At 46.2% G+C, this 19,925-nt stretch overlaps 1 long non-coding RNA gene across 1 annotated transcript in view; it reads right to left on the reverse strand.

Annotated features, from left to right (window-relative positions):
• LOC309646986 overlaps nucleotides 1-19,925 on the reverse strand; it is a 383,043-nt gene that overhangs the window by 230,673 nt on the left and 132,445 nt on the right. The gene's annotated exons all lie outside the window — the stretch shown is intronic.

Genomic DNA, 19,925 nt, shown 5'->3' on the forward strand with positions numbered 1-19,925 from the left:
ATGCCTTGTCTAACATTCATTCATTCGTTCGGCAGATATTTATTGAGCATATACAATGTGCCAGACCACTGGGAATAGACCAGTGAACAAGAAGATAAAAAAATCCCTTTCCTTTTTGACACTTATATTCTAATGGAGGGAGACAGACAATAAGCAAATAACCATAACAGTTATAAAGTGAAATGAAGCAGGGTAACTAGAGCGGAGGCGGTGGGGGGGGGGGGTCATACCTGTTTAATAGGTAAATTGTTATGATTCCTGACTACACAGGAGATGCAAAAGGAAGCAGGAACTGCACTGGATTTCAAGGAGACCGAGAGCCGTGTCAGTTCAAGTAAGGGCACATGGAAAGGAGCGATCACTTCTTCTGAGGGCAAGGAAATGGCGTAAGAAGTTAAGAAGGTCTTTGAGATCAGGGGATACTTAAGCTGAGTCTTGAATTTGTTCTCTGAGCAGACAAAGAACGAAGCTATATTCTAGGTTGAAAGATATTCAAACCTGGAGCCTCATAACTCAAAGTGTGTTCTACAGACCAGTGGCACCAGCATCACCTAGGAGCTTATTAGAAATTAAGAATCTCAGGCTGTCCCCATCAACAAGATGCCCAGGTGCTTCTCATGCAAATTAAAGTTTGAGAAGCACTTTTCCCAACCGGTGGCTTTCAAACTTTGCAGCACGTTAGAATCACCCAGGGAACTTCTAAAAATCCCGATGCCCAGGCCACACCTTCTATCAATTTTACCAGAATCTCTGAGAGTGGCATCAGATATCATTACTTTTAAAATTCCCGGGGTGAAAACCCTGCCCTAAATTTCTTCTCACCCCTGACCTGTGTGCCTTATCCTCTATAAAAATTCAACTGTGTTGGGCTTCCCTGGTGGCGCAGGGGTTAAGAATCTGCCTGCCAATGCAGGGGACACGGGTTCGAGCCCTGGTCCCGGAAGATCCCACATGCCGCGGAGCAGCTGGGCCCGTGAACCACAACTACTGAGCCTGCGCGTCTGGAGCCTGTGCTCCGCAACAAGAGAGGCCGCGATAGTGAGAGGACCGCACGCTGCGATGAAGAGTGGCCCCCACTTGCCACAACTGGAGAAAGCCCTCGCACAGGAACTAAGACCCAACACAGCCATAAATAAATAAATAAATAAAAATTAAAAAAAAAAAAAATTCAACTGTCATCCTAAGAGTCTCACTTGTGAAACAAGAAATCTTAAAACCCTAACTTTGCTGATACGGCTGCCTTGGTCACACCCCTCCCCCCCCACCCCCAGAGAGCTTAATCAGAGAAGAGAGAACTTCCACCTGGTAAGTGGGGAAGGCTGCGCCGTGGATTTCCCTGCGTGGTGACAAGTTGGCAGCTCTGGCTCCCGCAGATGGCTGGGCTGTAGCAGACACCGTGCGGTATCTCTGACACATACGTGCTGGGTTTAGCATTCTTTCCTGAGCCAGAGCAGACGGATCTGGGGAGAGAGGACAGCGGGTCTTCAGAGAGAAGGAGAGCACGCCGTCCCAAGTCCTCATCGACAACAGGCTCTGTTCTTGAGGAGCAGCCAAAACACACATTTCTCACCAAAATTGAGTCATACTGAAAAAAGCAAGAAGCTGAGCCAAGATGCAAACTTTTCTCAAGAACTTTCTTCCCAGAACTCCATCTTCTGCCATTTGCCTCTGTGTATCCTTTGCACCATTCCTCCCTTCACTTCAATCCCCCAGCACTGAATCTATAGGAAGGACCACAGTCGGAGGCAAGAGGGAAAGGAAGACTCCCTGGACAGGAGTGTCTGAGCCTTGACCGGCAGTAATCGCTGTTATGCCTTGAAAAGTGACGTAAATCTCTGAATCCCATCCCTTGGAACATTGTAAAGATGACTTTTCTCATCAATTAACCCTCTGCTTATACTCTTGTCCCCATCCCCCGCTGTTTCAAGTTTGGGGACCAGAGATCCACTGGCTCTCCCAAGGATGCTATAATAGATATGGTCAAGGGAAAAGTCAAAAGCCGGGAATTCCAGGTTCTTCATGGGTTTGGTCATGAGTCAACGTGTCTCTAACTCCATCTCCCAGTAGAGAAGTCAGAAAATTACAAGAATTGGGCTGAAAGAGAAAAAGGGTAGGGACCACATTCTTTACCTAAGACTTGGCCTTAATGAGCTTCTAAATAAATAAACCATTGCTCCTCTATCTAGAGTATTTCTCTCTTTCCTACCCCACAGGAAATCTCCCTAACCACATTTATTATACTCTATTTTGGAATTTTCTCCCCAGACCATCAAAATGGCCATAGGCAACCCCTTTAAGGACAGAGTTCTGGGTAAATGAAGGGGGGAGGGGTCCAACTTAAACGAAGGACACCCTATACAAGCAGCATATTATGGTATAAGAATATTATTAGCATCAAAAAGACAGCACAGTACCTGGATTCTCACCTGAAGAATGCAGAAAGGCAGGCCATAAACATCAGCTGAAACTCTACCCCATTTCAGGACTATGCTAGTCCCCAGTTCACCTTTATAGCAACTATTTTAAAAGTTTTATTTTTCTTCATTCTATAGGTGAGAAAACCAAGGTTCTGGAGATTCAGTATATTACATACATTGAGACAAACTAATAAACATAATATGGATTTAAACCCAAGCCTAGTTGATTCTAAAGTCCCTGCAATTTCCTATGGAAAAATAAAATGACTCCTAGTTATTAAGCACTAAGTTGATAGGCCAGTGCACTAAACATTTGTATGCATTACCTCGTTTAATCTTGCCAGTGTCACTAGAAAGTGGACACTTATTTTTCACATGATACTTTTTCTGAAAATCTGAAGAATGGGTTGGTCAAGTTCTTGTCTAAGTGATGAGTGATAGATCTTGTATTCAAACAAGTTCTAGTCTGACTTTAAGCCTCTGCTCTTTACCATTCTCCAATAGTTTCTTAACCACTCTCAAAAAAATGACTGTAAAGCTCCCTCTGTCACCTTGAAAATATCTTGATTCTTGTAACTGTAAGCATGGTCCTAGGATTGAATGCATTAATTAACACTGCTCCAGGAATTCCTTGGTGTTTTGTCATTAGAGGCACAACACCTTCTTGAACGCCATTTATCTTACATGCCTGGGAATTGAAGCAGAGGGTACAACTGGAGTTTATCACCTTAAACTCCTTTTCTATAAGGAGGTCTGCAGATGACTACAGGAGAGATCAGGAGGAAAAGTGGAGGGCCTGGTTTGCACTGGTGTCGATGATGGATGGATACAGGGAGAGTCGTGGGTGCACCACGTTATTGATGCAATCTGCAAGCTGCAAATAAAAGTGTCTGGAAAACTGACAGTTTCTTAAGTGATTTCTATACTGGGGAAATTTGAGGAATAAATATTAAAGGAAATGATGCCTCATAGCATCTTTCTCCCTGGGGGTCGCTGACCATGGAAATGGCATTGATGGCCCAATATTTATGTGAGACAGGCTTGATTCAAGACCTCGTTTACCCTCAAATGCCCTTTCCTTGCCTCCTTCTGGGACACTAGGATGCTTCAGGGGATGACCTCATACAGAGACTGAGAAAATGATTGACTGCATGATGTGATTTACCTCCAAATTTTCCCCACAGTTTTTCCATGAAGGCTAAAATATTGTCATCAGAGGCACAACTTGAGTTGGAAAGACAGCATTGTAAAACGGAAAGATTACGCTCTGTCATTAAATATTCTTTGCAAACGTGACATTTAATGAAGTAGAATATTCCATTGAATATTTCTATAATTAGAAATTAAGGCTATTTCCATTTTTCACTACTTTAATGTGCACTAATTTAATACTTTTATATATACATATCTCTGTCAAAATCTATTATTATGTACTTAGGAGAATGTTCTAGAAGTGGATTACTAGGTCCTGAAGCTGGTGGAAATGTTCATTGGTGAATTTTTTGAAAAATACTTTTTTAACCTTTATGATTCAAAAAAGTTTCAAATACTTTGCATGTGGGTTGCTGTTAAATCGGGTCTCCCCTGTCCCCCACCTGTGCCATTGACTTTTCGTGCCTGTATTCACTCAGCACATTGGATTACCCTTATTTCCTTATTAAATGTGATCTTGCTAGCGTGAGTCCATCATTACAGTCTGTGTAATCCTTTAGAATTTTGCTACAGCCATCAAACATCCGATCTGCCCCTTCTAACACTGGGTCAAAAATAAGTATGTCTTCTGAGCTTCTAGCTGGGTCATAGTTGGAGCACACCCCATGAAGCCTCTCTCTGGCTTGAAATAAATTCATTAATACTCATGAGCACAAATGTTCATCCAGCTCCAAGTCAGTGTCAGTGCATTATGGATCACAGACTGCCCATAAGGATGCCCTTGAAAATGGTTTGTGATCATCCCATTCATACTGTTTCATGAAGAGTGTCCATAATGGAAAGTTATCTGACATAGGGGGGTCATGTTGGCTCTTGGGGATTACCACTTCTTCTGTGTACTCCCTGTGCTCCAAACAAATCTGTAGAATACTATGTATTCTACATAGTATAATACATAATACTATGTCATAAAATATTTCTAGATAGGCAGTGATATCCACTCAGAGAAGATGATATTTAAACTTAAGACATGAATGACACGGAGGATGAGTCAAGTGCACTTGAGGGAAAGAGCCGTGTTGAGGGCTTGCAGTCTTCCAGGCACAGGTTTAAGGGACTGAGGGGAGCCTTTGACAGAGAATTGCAGACAGGACCTTGAAGCTGTGGCAGGTGGAGCTGAGAGAGATACCAGCTGGCCGGAGCTGACAAGAAGGAGAGTGGAAGCAGTGGGCAGTGGGCGGATGCTGTTTTTATGACGTTTTCTTCAAGTGGTTTTCTTTCTGCTCTAAGATTTTGTTCTTCCTCAGTCCAACTTAGAATTTGTTTGCCCATTGCTGAGGATTTTATATGCCATGTATTTGTTTATTCCCTTTTAGCTTATGCCGGAAGGACTCTTACCTACTCCAAACCTGGGGGAGTATTTGTGTACACATATGTGTGTTCTTTAAGAACATGTGATGATGCTCAAGGTCAGGGTGGGAGGTGATTTGCATGTCAGTTATGGATCATTTCAGGAGACCAAGGCCGCCCCTGGCACTTCTCTGTGTGATGGAGTGATACAGAAGAGTCATGGGGGGCTTTGACACGTTGGGTCAAAAGATGCCTCCTGTTGCTAGTGAGCAAGGGCTTGGCAGTCAGGAGACAGGGTTCAAATCCTAGCTCAGCCACTGCGTGACCTTGGCCAACTTCCTTGACCACTACAGGTCTCCATTTCCTCATCTATATAACAAAGGTTCTTTAAATGCGTCCAATAAACCCACTATTATGTCCATCCTGAGCAATGAAAGCAAGTGCTCTGCTATAGCAGAAATTCGAGTCATCAATCTGAAACCCTCCTTCCATTCCTATCCCAACCGTACTCTTATCCCGATGAGACCCTCTCTGGTTCTGAGCTCTGGACTTCTTACCCTGTCCTGGAGGACTCACCCCCAAGTTTCTCCCCACCCTGGATTCCCCAGGCAGATGTACCAATTCTGCGGAGCTAGCGTGCAGGCACCTCTCTGGCAGGTTGCCGCAGGGCAAAGGAGCCCTGTGGTTTGAGCAGAAGTCCAGGCATATGAGTCAGAAAGTTTTTGTATACTTCTCGAATTCTTTCTGTTTCTCTGCCTTTTGCTCAACTTACTATTTATTAAAGGGTGTTGTGAGCTCTCAGCACAGAACTGGAGTTTTATCCAGGCATAAACAGAACCGCAGTCCTTTGGGACTAGTGTTAGGGAATACTTAGTCCCATTCTTTGAGTGTCTACTTGAGGCATCTTTCTGACCTTCCTTCAACCCTAACCCCCTTCTCCAGGGAACTCAGTAGGGGAAGTCAGTGCTCTGATGAGTGAGATGGGGAGAAGTCACCGAGCCTCCCGATGGCCTCAGGAGAGCCACATTTTCTGCTTATCCAGGCGATAAACTTGGAGAAGCAGTAGACACTCCTGCAGTGGGGATGCCTGGAGACTGCGCTGGTCGCGTTCAGTGTGGCAGAGGAGAAAGGGGTAGGAAGCTCAGATGATGGCAGCACATCGAGCTACAATCCCCAAACCAGCCCGTTCAGTCACAGAGCTGATACTTGATTTCCATTTTTCTGACTCCCATGTGTCATATCTTGATTTATTTCAAACTCTGGGGGTACACAGGTATTATTTAATGCCCCCCTTAAAATCCCACATATAAAAGGTTTTGCCTGGAACTTCAGGGATAGGCATTGGAATTATCATTTGGAGCCCAAAATAGTGTGAGGAGACATTGCTTCTGGCATGGCCAAGGCGCTTCAAGCTTGTCCTGCAGGGTTTTCGCCTGCAGCTTGCAGTGTCTTCTCCTGCAGGTACTCCAGTGACTGTTAACATGACATTGGACCCAGACCATTAGTGAGTCCTGATTCTCAGGGGTTGCTGGCTGATTCTGACTTGAGCAAGTACCAATGAGGCAAGCCTCCGCTTATGGGAAAAAGAGAGTCTTTTAGCCTGCGGAAGGCCTGCCTCAGAACAGGCAGAGCTTCAGTGCATGGGCTTTTTAGTCGACAGTGGGAGGAATAATTTTTTGCTTCTTTTACTGTGTTTCTCGGCAAGGACCATAAGCCAGGACTTAAAATTGGAAAAGCAGCTAACTTCGCTGTGGGCTACAGAGGCAGTAATGTATGAAGGTTATGCCTTAAAATGGGAGCACCGGACTCAGCATCAGTCCCTCGCCGCACAGATGCCTGAGCCCAGTCGTGACTTTAGATTTCAGAGAGCCAGATAGCTGCTCTATCCACTACGAGGTGGTGGATGTCATCAGAGACAAAAAAAAAAAAAAAAGTAGCAGGGTCCCTATTATGTAGGGTTTGTGTCAACTTTTCATGTTGAATTAGAAAACAATGTAATAACAGTTTTACAAATGTGATGAAAAAGAAAGATATTTAAAAGTTCTGCATATGGAACTCTCTTTCTAATTATGGTTTGCCTTCAAAATCACGGAAGAATTAACTAGTTGAAAATGTGCCTCAGATTTATTACCAAAGCAGGAAAGGGAAATGAAGGATGTCAGAGTGATAAGCCCAGGAGAAGGCTGGTTTCCTTTGCAGGGGCTGAGATCTGGGTCCACTCCAGACAGCTGAGGAGGTAAGTGAGATATAGAGGGCAAGCTGGACAGGTATGGAAAGGAAACGAAGATATACCTGGGCCCAACCATCCTTGAATATGGAGCCAACAGGAAAGATGTGTTTTAGTTGTTACTAGATCATAAGAAATGGCAGGGACCAAATAAATCTAATACAGAGAGAAAGAGTCAAGAGCTGAGGGGGCAGAAGAGAGTGACTCTCAGAAGGGATTCTAGGTCCAGAAAGTATGTATTGAATAGAAGCTCATTCTCAAAGCCACAGGTGGAGACCATCGATGGAACAACTGGACAAGCCCTGCTTGGACCCAAGGAGAGCCAGGCCAAGTGGTCACGCACACCTAGACAGATTTGAAAGCGGTCACCTGAGAAGGCTGGCCGTATTAAGTGTCATCCAAGGGAAACAGTGCAGAAAAATGTGAGCGTGCACACTCAAACGAAGTATGGAATTGGGGTCCAGAGAAGACATGGTTATTCCAGGGGAATAAAGTGATGAGAGATGATGTCAAGGCTTGGGCTAGAGGTTGGCCTGATGGAGGAACCATTCCTGGGGGGAATGTACAACTCAGAGGGACACATGTGGTCAAGATTCATTTTAACGATGGATAGTTCTGGAAGGCCCAGCTCTTCTTGACTCCATCTATTCTTCTGTGCTGTGCTTACAAGGTAAAATACAGACAGTGTTTGAAAAACAAATTGTCTTAACAGTAAGAGAGCAAATCAAAAGAAAAGGAGAGAGAGAACTCAGCCAGGGGGCATAAAAGGAAAGAAGCCCACTTAAGAAGCAAGTTAAAATTTCAGCCAAATGATTTTGAAATGAATTTAGAAATAAGGGGAAAGTGGACAATCAGAGGCACATGCCATGACCACAGGGAAACGTACAACAGAGGGAAATTTTTCGCTTCTACTGAAGCCGTGCCAGTTACCCAGGCCTGAACGATGGCGAAGACGGGAAAGGCAAAGTTCTGGGGACGAGGCTGTGGTGGAGGTGTCAGAACTCACAAAACCCGGAGGTTCAGAACTCCAGAAGCCTCACCTGCATCTTCAGCTCGGGAAGCTGCTAAGGATGCTGCTTCGGCTGCAACGAAAATCAGCTTCGCGGACTAAAATGATGCCACAGCTCAAGGTAGGGGCAGCAGCCATCAAAGCTCAGGCCTGTGGCCCTGGACAAAGCACACTCTTCATGGCAGGAGGAGCCAGGATCACCCCAGAGCTGACGGGAGCATGGACTTCAGGAGAGTCTGAATGCAGCATGAGGAAGGGGAGAGTCTGAGGGGGTGATGCGCAAAAAAAAAAAAAAAAAAATGTATAACACAAGGTTACTACTGCAAAGCCTCAACTTTACAAAGAGACAGAATAGTTCAACTGCCACCTTCTGAGAGAGGAAGTGTGTGAATGGGAGATATTAACACAGCACGAAAAATAACCTCCTGATGGGAGAGTTCTTCACTTACACGTGAGGAATCTGGACCACTGGCTTAGACTAGCTGGCATCCAGAAACCAAGTGTCTCTCTGCTGTCCTAAGATGCCCCTGAGATTCTGCTTGTCTTTGATGACAGTGGCAGATGACAGTGGTCTGGATTAGGAACTGGGCCCTGAGAACATCGTTTCTCCAAGGATAACTAGTAGATGGGGAGGGGGTTCAAAATTGGTCGTCAGGGGGTTGTTGAGAAAGATTGGCACCGTGATATTATTGTTCTGTTATCTATTTAGATTCTTCAGATGGTGAGATGCATCTAAGAAGATCCTCGGGTTTGGATTAACTTGGAGGTCTTTGAGAAACTATCACTGTTCTAGTAAAAGGCCACACAGAGAAAGCCCAGGCAGGTTGAGTTACCTTCCTCGGAGGATCCTTGTGTGGCCATTTAATCCCAATGCAGGACTTTTGGGTGTCTCCATTGGACAAGCACTGGGTGTCATTGGAGATCCAGAGTGAAGAATAGAGAGTGCTTAGCCTAGATTCAGGGAACTGCATTGTGGAGTCTTTGGCAAAAGTTAAAAGGCTGCCAGGAGTCCCAGGAGAAAGAAGAGGAGGGGAAGGGTTTGGGGGGGTACTTATAAAACTGAGGGCGGCGTTTCCTGGACTCCTCTGAAAGTCAGAGTTGTACCCTGGCTGACCATCCCAACGGGTGGAGAGAACCAGGGCCCCCAGCGAGCGGCAAAGGGGGCGCTTTTCCCTCTCACCCCAAGCTTCTACTCCCAGCTGTCCTTCAGCTCCTCAGTTTTCCTACCCAAGAGAGGAAGAGAGACTAATCTAACTGGAGAGCCTGGGAGGAGGCACCGGACATCCCGCACGTCTGTGGGGAAAACTTGCCAGGGCAAGTGCTGCCCTGCCATCGGGGACAGTCAAGTTCAGTTCAAAGGGAGATGGATCAGGAAGCCCAGGCATGCTCACACAGCTAATACCCATTCTGAAATCCCTACTTTTCCATAATAAATCTCATATAATTTTGTCATTTTCTAATTTGCGAACTATCGTAAACTGATGTGATGGTATGAGTTCCTGCTGGCTTTGACCCCAAAAGCAGCCTATTGAGTGTCACGGGTAGTGTCAGAAATTATGGAAGGACATCAGGAAGAGTGAAACTCAGGGGATGCTGCTTGATCCACCTGCTTTGCACCCCAGCTCCTTTTCTTTTCCTAAAGCTTCAGAAACTCTTACGCTTTGATAGGTTGAGAGGCCTTCCTTGGACACAATATAATATTATGTGCTAACTTAGCTTCGTGTGAGCTGTAAGTCCCTATGCTTTATTTACACCGTCCTATCAAATCTTTACACAAATACCATGAGGACTTTCTATTTCTTCCCCCATTTTACAGATAAGTAAACTGGCTCAGAAATGTCAAATGACTTGTCCAGGGTCATAAGAAAAGGTGGTGGAGCTGGGATTCAGCCCTAGCTCAGTCTGACATGGAGCTCATACCTTTCGCCACTCCATTCTAAGGTCTTCCCTGAAATGTGAGTTTTAACTCTGCAAAGAGGGAAGGGTGAGCCCTCTAACCAACTTGCACAGGACTTTTCAACCAGCATTGAAAGGGTGCTGATGATAGACACTAACAGCGATGCAGAAACCCCCATGCTGTCGATGGCTTGGATAAACTGGAGCTCACACACACTACTGCAGAAGTCTAAATACTGCCTTTGCAGAGCTCAATCTATTGACGTATAGGGATTTGTTCTAGGAAAATAATTATACCAGAGCAAAAAGATACATGTGCGAAGCAGTTCTCTAAAACGTTATTTGTAATGGTTAAAATAAAAATTAAACAACCTAACTATCCATCCCCAGGAGGACTGGTTAAATGCATGAGAGTAAACCCATCTGGCGCAGTGGGCCGTGGCCATTTATAATGATAATAGAGATCTGTATGTATTGACTCGGAAATATGTTAACTGAAAATGGCAAGTTACACAAGAGTATACATAATAGAATCCCATTTTTCTGAAAAAAAAAAAAAAAAAAGAAAAATCATGAGTGAGTCTGCATGAGAAAAAGCTTAAAAGGATGCGCTAGTCAAATCTCAGCAGTGAGGCAGTCTAGCCTAATGGTTAGAGGTGGGGACTCTGCAGCCAGGAGACCTGGCTCTCATTCTCGCCTCCTGCTTGAGACCTAGGACAAGTTCCGAACCTTCTCTGCCTCAGTTTCCTCATCTGGAAACTGGAAACTGTGATTCTTACCTTACGGTGTTGACTTGAGGATTAAATGAGATGATGAATGTCAAGGCTCAGCACAGGGCATGGCACATGCTGGACATTTGGTAGATGGTGGCTATTGTGATATTTATGTGGGCACATGTTCCACTTTTCTAGTGTGACGTAAGTAACTACCCCCAGACTCAGTGGGTTCAACGATAACCATTTTATTATGTCTCACAAATCCATTGGGTCCCAGATTTGGGCAGGACTTGGCAGATTATTTGTTTTCTATAGCATCACCTGGGGTCATTCTTGGTACTTGGCTGGTGGACACACTTATTTGGAGCATACAAAATAGCTTCACTCACATGTCTGGCATCTTGATATGTGTGGCTGGAAGGCTGGGCTCAGTTGAGACTCTTGATTGAAACGTCAGTACATGGTCTCTCCAGCATGGTGGCCTCAGGGTAATTGAACTTTTTACATGGGGACTGGCCTCCCCTAGAACCAGTGGCCCAAGAGAAACTGGTGACAGCCGCCTGGCCTTTTCTCACATCCACAGAAGTCACACAGCTTTACTTTCACTACACTCTACTGGGTGAAGTAGTAATAAGCCCTTCCTGATTCAAAGGGAGGGGACATAGACCTCAAGGAGAAGAGTGTCAAGGTCTCATTGTAGACAAACATGCGGGATGTGAGAGATATTGTTGTTGCCATCTTTGGAAAATATAATCTGCCACAGAACCTATATCCTTATGCCCTAGTATTTTGCAGGTATATAATATGTATATCTACAATCTGATGTATATCTCTATGTACAGAGCTGGATGTACTTTATATAACTAAACACTTGGGCACACAAGTAGATGTGTACAAAGATATGTATAAATCCTGTATCAGAATTGCTTCAGTTGAGCAGACAGGCCTGTTGCATGTGAAGTCTGAAATGTTTGTGTAGGAAAGAGCTGGAAAGAGGAAGGAGATGCTGGCTTGTTGTATATATAGCATAGATTTTGCCCTTTACAATAAGATGATGTATTTCATTTTGCTTTCCCTGTTGCTATGGTATCTGTCACTTTATTTATAACTGTGTCTGTTCCGTTACATCCCTGTACTTGAGAGGCTTTTCTACTCTAAGAAAGAACTACAGCAAGCACGGGAGGCTCCCTGGGTCAGGAGTGGGAGGAACGGGGGTCAGGGTGTTCCTGCTCGTTCTGGTTCGCTGACCTCCCTGAGCTGCCTTTCTAGTCCCCCAACACCCCTCAGACAGCATGGTCTTACCTGCATCCCGCACCCCGCAACTGCTCATGCAGTCAGCACTGAGGTCTGTGACCTTGCTGGCTGTGTGAACCTGGGCAAGTTACTCAGTGTCTCTGAGCCTCCCTCTTCCTTTCCCCCTCCCTTTTATAAAACAAGAAGGCGAGAGCAGACTTTACCAAGACCCCTTCCCAATCCACCACTCTCCACAGGTCTTTCAGTTTCTGGAGAACCCAGTCCTCTCCACCTGATGGCTTTTACATGCCTGGCTTCCTCTGCCTCTTAGACTCACCTCTGCTCCTCCTCATCTTTCAATGTCACCTCCTCCAAGGAGCCTTCCTGGTCTGCCCATCTGCAGCAGATACACTCAGTGCTCTTATGCTCATATCCCCTTAGGTCAGAACCCTCAACTATTTCTGGCACATTGGCTTCCTGGGTGTGCTTTCACTCCCAACAGCCAGCACCCGAGTCTCTTCATTGACAGGCTGCCTTCTTCTGGTCCCAGTGGTGCCCAGTGCCTCCTCTGGGCCTCTGGCATCACCTGCCTCTCCCAGCTGAGGCTACCCCTGTCTCCTCTCAGCAGCTGTCCTTCTAGAGCATGGGCCTGAAAGCCAGTCCTCAGCTTCTCCTGTCTGGGCTCACTGCTAAGTAACTGGGCTGTACCAAGTGCAGTGGTTGATTTTGTATTAGTTTGACTGGGCAACAAGATACCCAAATATTTGTTCAAATGCTATTCTGGGAGTTTCTGGGTGGGTGTTTTTGGAAGAGATTAGCATCTGAATCGGTGAACTAAGTAAAGCAGATTGCCCTCCCTCATGTGGGTGGGCCTCATCCAATCAGTTGAAGGCCTGAATAGAACAAAACGGCTGAGCCTCCTCTAGCAAGGAAGAGGAAACTCCTCCTGCCTGACTGCTTGACCTGGGACATTAGTCTCTTCTGGCCTTCAGACTTGAACTGAAAGTCTGAAGGCCAGAAAAGACCTTGGCTCTTCTTGGATCCCGAGCTTACTGGCCTTCAGACTGGAATTACACCATCAGCTTTTCTGGGTCTTCAGTTTGCTGAATGCAGATCTTGGGGCTTCTCAGCTTTTATAATCACATGAGCCAGTTTCTTAGAATAAATCTATGTGTGTGTGTGTATATATGTGTATGTATATCTATATTTATATCCATCCCGTTAGTTTGGATTCTCTGGAGAACCATGACTACGACACCAGGATAAAATAATAATAATAATAATAGTAATAATAGTAGCCTACTCTGTGTCAGGTGTTTTGCATCTATTATCTCTAATCTGTAATTATTGCCATTTTACAGATGAGGAAACTAGAACTCAGAAAAGTTAGGCCTCATGCCAAGGGCGCAGCCTACAGTGGAACCCAGAACTTGTGCCCAGTGGCTTCATGGGGCACACCATCAAGCCAGAAGTAAGTCGCACGAAGCATTTGCCAGTAGGTGAAAGTCCAGTTCATCTCAGGTCCACCGTAGAATGACTTACGCTTTATTATTCCTATTTCCTCACATGCACAGGCTCAGGAAGGGTGGGTGAAACCCTTTTTTGCTTGGAGAAGCCAGGGAACGTTACAGGCAGGCAATTCCATCAGCACAGATACACTTCCAAGTGCTAATTACCAGCATCGGGGAAACGAGGTCTAAAAACAAATGCAAACCAACAAGCCACGTTACCAACTGCAGCCTCATCTAAGCACTGCTCCCTAACAACCAGCTGCTCTGGAGAGTAGACAACAAAGCAGTCACGTCTACTAACAGCTCAGGGTCCTGCTGGGCTTCTCGTGCCCTACAGCCCCTCAGCCAGGCTCCAGCACAAAGTCATGGGATGCTGCGTACCAGTGTGGGGAAAGAGCCCCCAAACCTGCCCTCAAGAAAAGTGGTCCCCTAGTGACAGGGCCCCAGCTGTGGGACAAGAGGGCATTAGATGGACACTTGGAAAGAGACGGGGCCCCAGCTGGCTGGGATTTGAGTGCTGACCACCACCCACTAGCTGTGCCATCTGTGTGCCTCTCATCTTCTTCCTTTTCATCCATGAAGTGGGCACAGGAAGGGCTGGTTTTGATCTTTCTGAGGATCCTGTGACTCTTGGTTTTGGCACCCAGCACAGCACTTGGCACGTGATAGAGTTTGGGGCTCCTGGTCCTTCCTTATGAATGAGCCCCAATTTTGCGTGCAGGCCTAGAACAAGACACTTAACAGGAAGAGGGTAGGGAGTTGTCGTCTAGCAGGGTCAGCACCCCAGAGCAAGGCCACGGGGTTCGACCTTCTGGAGCACTCATCCTTCCCCTCGCTGGTCTCTTCTCACCTCACACCCTCCCCTCCTCACTGGGAAGTGAGACCCTGTGGACCAGAGGGCCCGGGACCCTGCCCTTGGATGCAGCAGGGGACAGGAAGTTGGGTGGGGACCTGCTGCTCTGCCACCATCCTGGAGAGAGCAGAGGGGGCAGGAGGGGACTGGGGAAATAGCGAACAAGGGTATGAGAGGGAAGGCAGCCAAGTCTAGGGGCCAGCGGGGCTCAGCAGTGGACTTGGGAGGTGACAGTGCTGGGCTCCCCAAAGCAGGGACCTCCCAGACAGGACCTTCAGGCCCTGGTGCCCCCCATCCGTGGGACTGAGACTCCTGCCACATCCAAGAAGCATCGTTTCATGTGGTTACACCCCATAAAGGTGTGAAGGAGGGAAGAAGGAACAGGGTCACTGGCTGGGAATTCTTTGCGGGCTGTTGGGATAAAGGTGTACCCAGTGCCCCCCAGTCCTCTACACATTCTGTCCTTTGTCTGCCAGTTTCCCTGCACTCCCTGTTCTGTTTGTGACCTGATGATGGTAAAGCCTCTTCATTTATTGATGAACCCTTGGGAAGCAAAGTACTCCAGAGACTTCTCAGATCAATACACAAGGGCGAGAAATCATCGGAGGATTACAAGAACTGGTTTACTTTGAACTCCGCCTAATATGAAAGGAAAGACCTAAAGGGAACTAGTTTACTTTAATATCTGTGTGGCTTTTTTTCAAATGGCAGCAAGATGCACCCCTAGCCCATGCGTGGCCCTTGCTCTTCCAACTGTAAACAGGTCTTTTAATGGAAAGACAGCACAAGTTTGAAGTTCAAAGGACCGAGTTTACATCCCACCTCTGCTAAATGAATAGCTCTGCAATCCTGGGAAAGTTACTTAACCTCACTGACGATCACAGGTTTCTCCTATAAAACTTTAATGGTGATAATAACTAAGCCCCTTTGATGGTGGGGTTATTAAATTAACTAACGTAAGTGAAAATCATTTTGGAATTTTAGAGCTATTTTGGTATTAGTTTCTTTTGTGATTTTTAATATGTTTTTTTAAACTATATATGATTCCCGTCCCCACCATGTCATCCTTCTGAGAATCACTGGTTACTCGTTTCTCCATCTTCCCGACATGAGGGTGCCTGCAGTTCTCAGGGCCGGTTTTCCTCAATGTACTTACACGTTCAATACCAGTTTGTTAAGCATCTTCATGGGCGAGGTGTTGGCATACTCTGAGCAGTGTCTCTCCTCTCGTGGAGCTTACTGCTCCACCACCACGACGGTTAAACAGTGAGCCCGTGGCAAGGAACTGGCTCCGCCACGGCTGTGACCTAATGGAGCCGACATTGCTTGAGAGCTTGCGTGGAGTCAGGCGTCGTGTGAAGGGCTCTGGGTGCAGCATCTCATCGCAACCTCACGGGAGCCATGCAGAACAAGTGCTGCTGCTGTTTTTTGTTTCACTTGTGTGCACACTGAGCTCGGGAGGAGTCAGGCCATCAGTGCAAGGCAATGGCTAATAGGTGGTGGACCTGGGATTGAACCTGCGTGGTCTGTCTTCAGCCTATGTTCCTAGCTTCTAGATTGTATTGGGTCCCCTGGTAGATGGAGACGCCCAATGAGCTATGAGAGCCAAAGCAAAAGCAGTGCAGTAGTACGTGCAGTGTCCCAAGGCTCAAGGACAGAGCTCACCTGAGGAAGTTCACTAAGGCAGAGCATCACGTCAAGGGGAACAAAAGATGGGAAGCTCGTATCTGCTCCTCCTCCTCCTCCTGGGTTTGGGGAGCCTTGGGCCCCGAGTAGAGACAGAACTTCCCTGGAGCAGGCAGGGCCAGTCTGGCCTGGAGCCATCCTACCTAACTGCCTGGAAGTGCTCCTTCCTTTTTACCTCCTGCCTCCTAGTCCCAAGACCTCTCTTAGCTTTGCAATTTTCCTCTCTTTAGTTTTTTGTTTCTATTTCTTATTAACCAGACCTGACAGAAACAAGGATGGGGCCACCTCTCGTTTCCTCAATTGTCTGATGAGCCCATAATGAGAATCACTTATCAGAGAACTATGCTGCAATGAGCCTGGAACCACAAGGCCATCTGTGTTTTTTTAACGCCCAAATGTGGTTGAAGTCAACGGCGGGAGCTCTCCTGATGATGTGCAGACAGAGGCAGGATGGCACCTGAGGGTGATCCCAGGCAAGGATACAGCCAGGTGTTTGGGACAGAAGGCTGCAGGGTCTGGGACCTCTCCTGGTGCCTCAGTTGGTGGTGCTTTAAGGTCACCTCTGGCTGGGGAACTGAGAAGAAACTGCCACTTCTTGAGGCTTGGGGCTTCTCAAAAGAGAAAGGTGGGCAGGGATACATCTGTTCCTTTCTTTAATCACTTTGTTAATTGGCCCTTGAAGGGAATACGTCGTATTTGATGGAAAAACCAGTGAATTGTACATAGTTGACACTTGATAAATATTCGCAGGATTAGGCTGCATAGAGGTTTCTTTTAAGTCCAGACTGACTCTTTAGAAGTCTTGGGCAAGATGCCCGAGTTCAGAGAGTTCCTCAAGCACCCCGCACGGAGGTCAGCAGTGGGGAGGAGACGCGTGTCAGAAGTAGAACAGATCCAGCTTTGGAGAATATAGTTTTGTTAGGTTTGATCTTGGACAATTAGGTATTAAATTAAATTAGAAGATTCCTTAGATCCCTGGGCAAAATCATGAAGCTGATGAAGTTTTGTCCTTTGAGACTCCCCCTCTCCCACTTGAGCTCCAGGTGGTTCCTGGCAAGTCAGTTAACACTGGTCAAAAATGCCTCCCTTCCTTAGGAATGGCATTTGGCTACAGGCAATAAAAACCCAGCCAGGGAGACTTTGATGAATGGGGATCTGGAAAAGGGTGCATCCCACCAATCAGAGAAATAAAGTGAAAACAACAAGGAGATACCTTTCCCACTCAGCACGCTAGTAAAGAACTCATAGTTGTAGACTGTGGAGGTGCAAGAATTTTCATAATCACTGGCGGTGATGTAAATCAAGGAGCCCATTAGGAAAGCAGTCAGGTACTATCTGCTAATGTCGAAGACAGGCAGGCTCCTCTACGCTGCAAGTCTGCTGTCAGAGTGCCCCGGGGAGATGTCGGCAGGTGTGCTGGTCATGCCCAGGGTGGTCAAGCCAGCGTTGTTTGAAACAGTGAGTGAAAAAAGAACCTACCTACACATCAATATAGAAAGTGTGTCTAATTGTGAAATTAGATGCCCAGCAATTATAATCAATGAACAAAACATATTTATCAACATAATGTTGAATGAGAAAAGCAAATTACAAAAAGATTCATATGACCATAAAAACCTTTAATATACACAAAACAAAAATATGTTAGGCTTGTGGAGCTGTATATGGATAGTCCAAAGATCAAAACATGGTTTGATCAGATGTGTACAATTTTTAGATCCTGATTTCCTCAGGAGAGAAGGAGAACGGAATGAAGGGACTTCCATTTCATGTTTCATTTCTTTTACTGTTGAATAATTTATGAAGCAAATATCTGGACGGAGAGTTTTTGTTTATTATTCTCTGGACTTTTTAGTACATTTCCTAATTGAAGCAATTAAATAAGGCACACAGATGATTGCAGGTCTGGCTGGCAGAACCCGAGGAAGGGGAGAGCCTGGGGGAACCAGGACCCCCAGCTGGCACAGGCTGGATATCTCCAGCCTCCTCCAAGGAGCCAGGTCTGGCCTCTTCTCCTGGTTCATGAAGTCTTTTTTCGGGGGCGGGGGGGTCTCATCTTTCAGATTTCAGATGCGATCAGCGTCTCCACATCAAATCCCAAATATTTATGTCCATCTTGTACTTTCTGGAGCCAAGATCAGCCTCTCTGGCTTTCAGACATCTTATTTTGCTTAACTTTTAGGTACCAAGTGGTCTGGCTCCTTAGCCAGGACCTTGAAAGGCTGTGTGCAAAACAATATGAGGACAACAGAGGTATTCTGCAGCAATTATGTGGAGGGAAAAAGAGAAAAAAGGGAAGTTTTTATGCAAGTGTCTGGCCTCTTAACCTACTCTACCTTTAAATAAAGTCAGATCTTTGACAGTCCCTGGGGAAGGGGAAGGAGAGTCGTGAATATACCTCTTGCCTGTCTGCAGAGTTGAATCCATTCTGTTTGAACACTAAATTTCCTTAAGCACAATATTTCAGGACAACTGTTCTTACTCATAGATAACTGATTTGTATTAATATTACTAATAGCAACTATTTTTTTTAATAAATTTATTTTATTATTTTATTTATTTATTTATTTTTGGCTGCGTTGGGTCTTCGTTGCTGCACTTGGGCTTTTCTGTAGTTGCGGCGAGCGGGGACTACTCTTCATTGGGGTGCGCGGGCTTCTCATTGTGGTGGCTTCTCTTGTTGCAGAGCACGGGCTCTAGGCATGTGGGCTTCGGTAGTTGTGGCACGTGGGCTCAGTAGTTGTGGCTCATGGGCCCTAGAGCGAAGGCTCAGTAGTTGCGGCACACGAGCTTAGTTGCTCCACGGCACATGGAATCTTCCCAGACCAGGGCTCGAACCTGTGTCCCCTGCATTGGCAGGTGGATTCTTAACCACTGTGCCACCAGGGAAGCCCACTAATAGCAACTATTGATATAGTGCTTCCAGCTGGCCAGGCACTGCACTCGACATTATATACATTATCCCTTTTAATTTCCACAATTGCCCTAGGAGATATGTGTGCTTATTCTTATTTTGTGAATGTAAAGGGGTGAAGAAATGTGCCCAAGGGCACATGGCTGCTAAGCGGCAGCGCTGGGACACGACAGCATGGCTTCGCGTGTTGGTGGTGGGTAGCAAGACGTATGTAGCGTTCCTTATTGAATGGTGCCTTCTTGGACCATCCGTGGACTGAAGTAAACTCTGTCTCTGGTCCTTACCACTCTGTCTGCTCCACACTGCCTACGCACATGTCTGACCCACATCTTGAATTTAACATGAATTCCAAGAGGACTCTGTTTTCGTTCACAATCTGTTTCCCTCTAGTCTTTCATGTTTCTGTAAACGGCATCAGCATCCGCTCAACAGCTCAGACCAAAAACTTAGAAGATGCCCTCATGTTCTCCCTGACCCTCAAGCTCCATTCAACCCACCACCAACTCCTGCTGTCTCTACCTCCAAAAAATACCTCGGATGTAACCCCTCCACTGCCAGATCCTACTTCAAGCCACCCCTTTCTCCGATGACAGTGATCTTCCTGCTTCCATTCCTCCCCTGCCGCACCTGCTCCAGAACATTCAGTGATTTAAGTGAAACCGTTCATTGTACCCCCTGGTTTCAGCTCTCCGGTGACTTCTCACTGAGTAGTCCAAGTGGTAAGCGGTGGCTTACCAGGTCCTACGCACGGCTGTCGTCGTGGTGTGAGGGCCATGCAGCCGGGCTCAGAAGGGCCCGTGATTGCTTTATGCTCTGCAGTCTTGGGATTCTTAGTAATTTCTGAACAAGGGGCCCTGCAATTTCATTTTGCCCTGGGCACTATGAATCATGCAGCTGGTTCTGTCCACACACGCTGACTCCCTGGTCTTTCTTTGACCTTATCTCCTATCACTGTCCCACT

This window comes from Balaenoptera physalus (assembly GCF_965194825.1).
Source record: "Balaenoptera physalus genome assembly, chromosome: 17".
In the NCBI taxonomy this organism is placed as follows: Eukaryota; Metazoa; Chordata; class Mammalia; order Artiodactyla; family Balaenopteridae; genus Balaenoptera; species Balaenoptera physalus.